The 9,282-nt window shown below is 23.4% G+C and overlaps 1 protein-coding gene across 1 annotated transcript in view; it reads right to left on the reverse strand.

Annotated features, from left to right (window-relative positions):
* The window catches only part of LOC114183665 (ABC transporter C family member 13-like), a 41,649-nt gene that overhangs the window by 26,484 nt on the left and 5,883 nt on the right, over nt 1–9,282 (reverse strand). The window lies entirely within an intron of this gene.

Here is a 9,282-nt window from a genome sequence, read left to right on the forward strand (position 1 = left end):
ATTATTATTATTATTAGTATAGTAAAACACACATCTTACTTTATTTTAATACGGGATCATATAACAATTATTTGCATTTTTTATTTGTTTTATTGTTGATTTTCTTTAAATCTTTGAACTTAAAAAGTAGTTACTAAAATTAATAAATTAATACAACTAAAAAACATTTTTTATTATGATAATTATATTTCTTTTAATAATTATTAGTATTATATTATTATAGTGGTATTAGTATTATTATTATTATTGTTGTTGTTGTTATTATCACTACGGGATATTATTATATAGATATTATTATTAGTACTATTGTTATTAGTATTTTTATCACTGTCGGATATTATTATAGTGATATTATTATTATTATTATTATTATTATTATAGTTAGATACACAATTTACTTTTGTTTACCATGGGAGGATATCTCGATTACTTGCAATTTTTATTTATTGTTTTGTTATTTATTGTTTTGTTATTTATTTATACATATGAGTATTATTTGGATTCAAATAAGTGGTTACAAAAGTAATAAAATAATAAAATTGAAAATAATTTTTTTATTGTGAAAAATTATTTAAATTTAAAAAATAATAATTAAGAGGATAAATTTTTAAAAACAAAAGAGGACACTATAGACATGTATGTAGTTGTTGTATTATTATTTATTTTTCTATCACAAGATATTATTATTGCGGTATTATTATTATTAGTAGTATAGTGAGCCAACCCGTTTAACCTACCAACCCGCGGTAGACCGGATCGGGTTGAAATTTTTTTTACTCACTAATAAGTGAGCCGAGTTGGGTTGACTCGCTAAGTAATCAACCCATAGTGGGTCGAACCGGGTCAGACCGAGTTACTCGTTTTGACAGTTGAGACACACATTCCACTTTTATTTAATATGAGATCATATCTCAAAAACTTGCAATTCTTTATTTGTTTTGTTGTTCATTTATCTTTAAATCTTTGAACTAAAAAAGTAGTTACAATAATTGGTAAATTAATAGAACCAAAAATTATTATTTTTATTATAATAATAATTATTATTATATTAACATGGTGGTATTATTATTATTATTATTGCAATTATTGTTGTTGTTATCACTACGAGATATTATAATAGTGATATTATTATTATTACTATTGGTATTAGTATTTCTATCACTACGGGAAATTATTATAGTGATATTATTATTATTATTATTACTATTATTTTTATTATTGTTGTTGTTGTTTTTGTTGTTGTTATTAAACACACATTTTTCTTTTGTTTATTATGGAGCATATCTCAATTATTTGCATTTTTTATTTATTGTATTGTTTATTTAACTATACATCTGATTATTATTTGAATTCAAATAAATAGTTACAAAAATAGTAAAATAATAAAATTGATAATAATTTTTTTATTATGAAAAATTATTTAAATTTAAAAAATAATAATTAAGAGAATAAAATTATAAAAACAAAAGAGGACAGTAAAGATATGTATATCCTTACATATATGTTGTTGTTGTATTGTTATTTTTTTTTTATCATGGGATATTATTATACCATTGTTATTATTATTATTAGTATAGTGAGACATCTTATTTTTATTTAATACAGGATCATATATTAATTAAGTGTATTTTTTGTTTGTTTTGTTGTTGATTTATCTTTAAATCTTTGAACTCAAAAAGTAGTTACTAAAATTAGTAAATTAAAAGAAATAAACAATAATTTTTTATAATGATAATTATATTGCACTTATAATAATAATAATTATTATATTACTATAGTGGTATTATTATTATTATTATCGTTGTTGTTATTATCACGGGATATTATTATAATAATATTATTATTACTATTGTTATTAGCATTTTTATCATTGCTTGATATTATTATAGTGATATTACTATTATTATTACTATCATTAGTATAGTTAGACATACATTTTTGTTTTTGTTTATTACATAACCACATCTTAACTATTTACAGTTTTCATTTGTTTTGTTGTTGATTTATCTCAACATCGAAATAATTATTTGAATTTAAAAATTAATTACTAAAATTAGTAAAATGATAAAATTAAAATGTAATTTTTTTTATATGAATAGTTATTTCAATTTAAAAGTAATAGTTAAGATGATAAATTTAAAAAATTAAAAGAGGACACCAAAAATATATATTTTATATATATAGTTATAAATTATTGTTAATATTAGTTTTACTATTATTATAAGTATTTTTTTTATTTATAAAAAATGTTACTGTATTACATAATTTTATTAAATAAATTTTTAATCTTTCAAAAATTTATAATTTATAATTATTAATAATATTATTATTAGTTTTTTTAATTATTAAATTTATAATTTTTAAATTTATTTAAATAAATATAACAATTATTATATTATTATTTTATAAAATGCAAAAAGAAAAAAAGACCCGTGCGTATGCACGGGTCAGAGACTAGTTTTTACATATCAAATTTTTTACAAATAAAAAATAAAAAATAATATATTAAAAGTAAATTTTCTACAATAAGAAAATAAATTATTAAAAATATTTCTAAAAGATAAATATGATTTATCATTGACAAAAAGAAAGAAGTTGAACTTTAAACCTTAGACCTTAAATTTTACTCAGTAAACCTTAAATTCTCTTAAAATCCTAACTTACTAAAAAAATCATAGTTTTTAAAGTCCTAGTACTTGATCTCAACCGCTTAAAACTCCTTAAAATCATAATCATCGACACTCATCTTCATTATATTCACAAAATTATTTTTAAATTGGTCAAACCAGAATGCACTTCCAAATCCAATAATATATACCAAATATGAAAAATATTGTACTAAGTTTTGACCCTCATCATATCTCCAATTTACTTTCTATTGTTTCTATATCAAGTGTTATCGAACATGATATTATCATTCAATAATATTCTTTCTCTACCTTTTTTCTTTATAAATAACATATGGTATGTTTTCTTTTAACTATATATATATATATATATATATATATATATATATAATTTTAACATAATCTTTATAATCCATTTTTTATTTATTTATGTTTCATTATGAACATCTTCTACTGTTTGCATCGACAATGATGAGATGAGATGTCAATTTGGCTCCTAGTCCATGGGCCAGCCCTGACCCACTATTCATTAAGTCTCCTTTTAGGAGGGCCCCAAATGAGGGGGCCAAAAAAAGCTCAAGTCCCAAAGCCCCCTCTCGAGTGGGTTAGGGTCAAGGCTAAAGTGGGTTAGGCTCCCAAAATAATACTACATTAAGCCAGAGTGAAAGATCAAGTCGAGCGATCCGGACAAGTTCGAAGACCCAAACAAGCCCGACGAGCCCAAAGACCTGGATGGGCCCGAAGACCTGGACAGGTTCGACGACAAGGACGGGCCAAACGACCAGGACGAGCCGAACGGGCCTGAAGACCAAGATGTGCTCGATGATTCGGACAAGCACGATGACGTCGGACCCGTCAAGGTCGTTCTTGTCGTCGGGTTCGTCCACGTCATCCGCGTCGTCGGGCCCATTTGAGTTCTCCGGGTCATCGGGATCGTCCGGGTCCTCGGGGCCAACCAAGTTATTTGGCCTGTCCAGATCATATGTTCAGTCCGAGTCGTCGGGCCTGTCCCGGTCATTGAGATCGTCCGGGTTGTCGATATTATCTTTGTCGTCAGGTCTGTCTGGATTGTCGGACCTGTCCGAATCGTCGACCTTGCCTGAAACATTGGCCCGCTTGGCCAATTCGATTCATGAGGCGCGTCTAAGTCGCCGAAAAATTTAATGATATATTTTAAAAAATAATATATTTTTCATGTTGAAGATGAAAATCAATAAATTAACCCTGACCCACATGATTTTTGTGGAGTTTTTAGTCCTATAAACTATTTTGATAGAGACTTTTTTTTCAATATAGACTTTTTTTACCTTAATCCACATGGGACCAGGACCGTGCTGTGGGTCGACCCAAATTGAAACAATATTTAGTGGTCATTTGAAAACATTTTTCATTAATATTTTATTTATTATTTATTTATAACACACAAAACCATTAACACACAAAACTATTCTGTTGCTTCACGGGCCCAATTTTTGCTTAAACATTACTTATATATAATAGGATAATTTTCACGGGTCCCATCTTAAAATTAAAAATTATATTTATTTTAAAATCAAATTGACTCAAATTTAAAAGATAAGGAATAAAATACAATTTAAAATATCGAAGTTAACTAGAATTTTATAATTTGGATAAAGAATCAAAACTATAATTTACCTTTTTATTATCTGTCAAAATATTGTAATGAATATTAAGTTTTAAACTTTTATTTCCATCGTGTGTCAAATTTCAAAAATATTATTCAAACATTATGTTGATTGTGAATGCTTGAATAGTTAGTGCTGATTTAAATTAAAGTTAATGATTCATAAAATATTATTTAGTTATAAGTTAAAATTATTTTATTTACTAATCTCTTTTTTTAAAACATATTAGAATCTCCTTTTTTAAAACACGATTATAGTTTAAATTTGAAAATTTGATGATTTTTTAAAGTTACTGCTGATTTAAATTAAAGTTAATGATTAAGAAAATATTATTTAGTTATAAGTTAAGATTATTTTATGTACAAATATTAATTTATCTATCTCAAATAACTCAATTTTTTCAAATTAATTTGCTTAAATAATTTTATTCTTTTTCTTAGTTTACCAAATAACTATTACTAAATAATGTCTACACATTAAAAAAACAAAAATAACTACTAAAAAAACCAAAAAAGAAAACCCAAAAAAATGGTTTAATCTGAATAAAATAAAAATTCCACAAAAAAGTTTTTTAATATCCTTAATAAATTTTTTCCACGGTAAGATTCCTTTTTTATTTTAATTTTTTTAACAAATTATAATTTCCTTTTTTAAAGCATGATTATAGTTAAATTTTGATGAAAACTTTCTGAAGTTATTAATGATTTAATTTAAAGTTAATGATTAAGAAAATATTATTTAATTATAAGTTAAGATTATTTTATTTACTAATTTCCTTTTTTAAAACATACTAGAATTACCTATTTTAAAACATGATTATAATTAGAATTTGATGAAAACTTTTTTGAAGTTACTGTTGTTATAAATTAAAGTTAATGATTACAAAAATATTATTTAATTATAAGTTAAGATTATTTATTTATTAATATTAATTTATTTATCTTAAATAACTCATTTTTTTCAAATTAATTTGCCTAAATAATCTTATTCTTCTTCTTTATTTTACTAATCTTTAATCAGAACTAAATTAACAATAAAAAAAACCTTTTTAATTTCTTAGAGAAGATTTATTGTGGATAAAAAAAATATGGTAAGATAAGATTTTTTATTTTTTTAAACAGATTAGATTACAATTTTCCTTCTTAAAACATGATTATAGTTAAGACGTGATGAAAACTTTTCTCAACTGCTGATTTAAATTAAAGTTAATGATTCAGAAAATATTATTTAGTTATAAGTTAAGATTATTTTATTTACTAATTTCTTTTTTTTTTAAATATATTAGAATTTCCTATTTTAAAACATGTAGTTAAAATTTAATGATGGTTTGTAGTTACTGCTGATTTAAATTAAAGTTAATGATTAAGAAAATCTTATTTAGTTATAAGTTAAGATTATTTTATTTACTAGTATTAGTTTATCTTCCTCAACTCAATTCCTTTGAATTAATTTGGCTAAATAATCTTATTATTTTTTCTTATTTTACTAAATAACTATTGCTAAATAAAGTTATTATTTATTTCTACTTTTTTTAATATCTACACCAAAATTACTATTTTTTAATTTATTTGAAGTAAATAAAGATATATTTCTCAATTCTTTTTTTAAATTACAACACTCAAAAACATTACTATAATAATTCTTCCCATCCATTTATTTCCTTTTATCTTTTTCTTCCTCTATTTTTTAAAACATCATAAAACAACAAAAGATTTAAAGATTTAATTCAGAATACAGTTCTTCGAACAATGAATTTTGTTATTTTAATAGGAAATAACAAAAACAAAACTTAGAATTCGATTATCCTATACCCAAATTCTCACCCATTTTAAAAACCATGTTATAAATATGTAATAAAAGTGTATGTCATCAAGCTTAAAATACATTTTTTTAAATGTGTCAAATCAATCCTAATTTTATTTTTTTTAAATAAATTGCAATTTTCATCCATTTTGTACAATTTGATATTTTTTTTAACATTATTAATGGCAATAAACAGTAACACTGACACTTTCACGTGTCACTTCGTAATTTTTTTTAATTTTTTATTTATTTTTGAAAAGAATCTCCATGTGTCAACCTAAAAGCATGTTACGAGACGATGTTTTATATTCAATTTTATTTTTGTTCAACCTAAGAGCATGTTACATGCCACCGCCTCTTTATACGAAATATTTACTCATGGGTGGAGCAAGCTTTTCTATTCTGGTTCATGGTTTCTCTTGGCTATATGGTTCATCCGGGGGAGAGATCGAGCTTCAAGAAATAGTGAATGGTCTTATCAATACACAAATGTATAACTCCCCAGGAATTTTCATTGCACTTTTATTCATCACTGTAGGAATTGGGTTCAAGCTTTCCCCAGCCCCTTCTCATCAATGGACTCCTGACGTATACGAAGGAGTGCGGTTATAAGACGAAGTAAAATGTCAAATATACACTAGTGATTCCTCTCAAAATTGAGAACAAATTTAATTTTTATATAAAAGTTATAATGATGTTTTTGTTAAAATTCACATTTATGGAGAAAGGAACAACAAATTAACAATCGAAAGAGATGACATGATCATGGAACAATAATCAAAGAGAAACAAGGAAGCGAAGCAGCTGAGAGCCAAGAGCGGTGACGAACGAGGAGCATGGAGCGATGACCGAGGAAATTAAAATAGGCAAGAAATCAAAATCAGCAGGGAGCCATGAATGGCAGTAAATCAAAATAGGCGGTCAGCCTGGAACGGCAAGATGCCGGAACGAGAAACAACCAACAGACCTTTTATATTCTTCATTGTTCAAAAACATATTACGTACAAATTGTTCAACAACATGTTTCCTGCAAAAGCTATATATTACGTACAAAATTGTATAATACGTACAAATATTATGTACAAAATTTTATAATAAGTACAAAAACATATATTACGTACAATATAATATAATATACATAAACCTTATAGTATATACAAAATCATATATTACGTATATAATGCTATAATTATAATCTTATATATATATAACTTCAATTTTTGTAATGAAATCGTTATATTTATTATATTTATGAAGACTTTTTCCCTATTATGTAATATTTAAAAGTCCTATCATATTGTATAAATACAACAATAAATTAACATTATTTGATAAATTAACCAAATATAGTGTAGTTAGAAATGAAGGAATAAATCTATTATTTTTTAAAAGGTAATACAAAAATAAAAAACTTGAGTAGAACGAATGGATTTATGTTTAATCTTAAAAGTAAATTTATTTATTTTTTACGTCAATGTAATTTTGGACTCCAACAAAAATTAAAATTTACCGAAAAAACTGAGAAAGAAAGTTGCAAGAGTGAAAATTCGGTATATGACGGATGGTAATCAAACTTTTGAATTTTTTTTTTCTATTTATTTATTTTTTGAAATGTATGACAGTTTTTATTATTATTGTCATACATAGTTATTAAAAGTACGTAACCATTACTATTTTCTAACCTAACTTTGTAACCCAATACAGGGAGTTTTGTTTTATTTAGCAACCTTTCTGAAATTATATAAATATATATATATATATATATATATATATATTTATTGTAGTTCATCTAAATTTACTCTATGGCCTATACAAAAGCATGTATATTCCATTTTTATTCTATTATTTATTTTATGATAATTATACTAAAAATTATATTGAGTTGATTTTAGAAGTATAAAAGCCAAAACATAAAAAAAATCATAAAGGAAAATATATAATTCAAATAATATGAACTAAAGTTTAAATTTATATTAAAGTTTGATTATGCTGGTAACAATAAATTCAGCATTAATGGAATAAATAATTGAAGCATTTTATAATTTTTGACATAAAAAGGGTGACGAAACAAAATTGGCATAATCAATTCAGCTTTTGTCGCTGGCGCTGATTCGACATGTCTTTAATCAGTAACTCTCAATTTCAATTTTTTATATTCTCTCATTTTGGTTTCTCAATCAATTCCTATTTTCTATATCTTTTTTATGTTTTTATATTATTTTTTCCAAACTTATTAATAATATTTGGATTGTTTAATCAAAATTTATAATTTATTTTCCTACTCCAATATAATTAAAAAAATTATTTTATTTAAAAAATAAACCAATTAAAGAGAGTGAGTGTTAGAAGATGCTATTTCTTTTCTCACGCACAACACGAACACACGTATAGAACTTCCATAAAAATAAATGAAATGACACGTTAAGACATAATTTTGTGGACAAGGTATAATATAATATAAATTACGTGAAACGAAATAAAAAATAAAATAAAAATATATCTATATTTATATGAACTACAATAAATATAAATATCTAAATTGGTGAGTTTGTCAGTTCACTAATTTTACCTTTATTAGTTATTGATTTGAAATGTTTAAAAAGTGATTTTTTATTTAAGATTTGTAATAAATATTTTGTTTATCATATATAATTATTTGAATTAATGATATTTTTTTCTTAAATTATTGAATAATTAATTTGATATAGATGTATTTACTGCATAAAATATGATATAGTGAGTAAAATATACAATTAAAAAAAATCAAATGCGTATATATAAAGATATTTTGAAATTAATTATCAGAGTAATTTGTAGAATGTACATTAAATATTAAAATAGTTAAGAGAAACTTTTTTCATTTGTAAAAAAAGTTAATTAAGTTTCAAAGTCACATAAATTTTGAAACGAAATTAACTTTTTTATGAAATTGAAATAGCTAATTTAATATAAAAAATTGACCTAATTTTAATATAACTTTAAAATGACCATTATAAAATAATTCAACATTCAATTCATAAATAAAGCTAATGAGGGTGTAAAAAAGTAAGATTAATTTTTTTTATCCCAATTTTTGTCAAGTTTTGTCAAATTAATCCTATTTTTTTATGCTTAAATATATTTTAATTTTTATCAATTTTGTTCAATTATGTCATATTTTTCTAATATCGTTTAAATTATTAATGGCCGTATGAAAAATCATTATT

Source organism: Vigna unguiculata, chromosome 5, assembly GCF_037176805.1.
Source record: "Vigna unguiculata cultivar grain cowpea cultivar isolate G323 ecotype 2 chromosome 5, ASM3717680v1, whole genome shotgun sequence".
Taxonomy (NCBI): domain Eukaryota; kingdom Viridiplantae; phylum Streptophyta; class Magnoliopsida; order Fabales; family Fabaceae; genus Vigna; species Vigna unguiculata.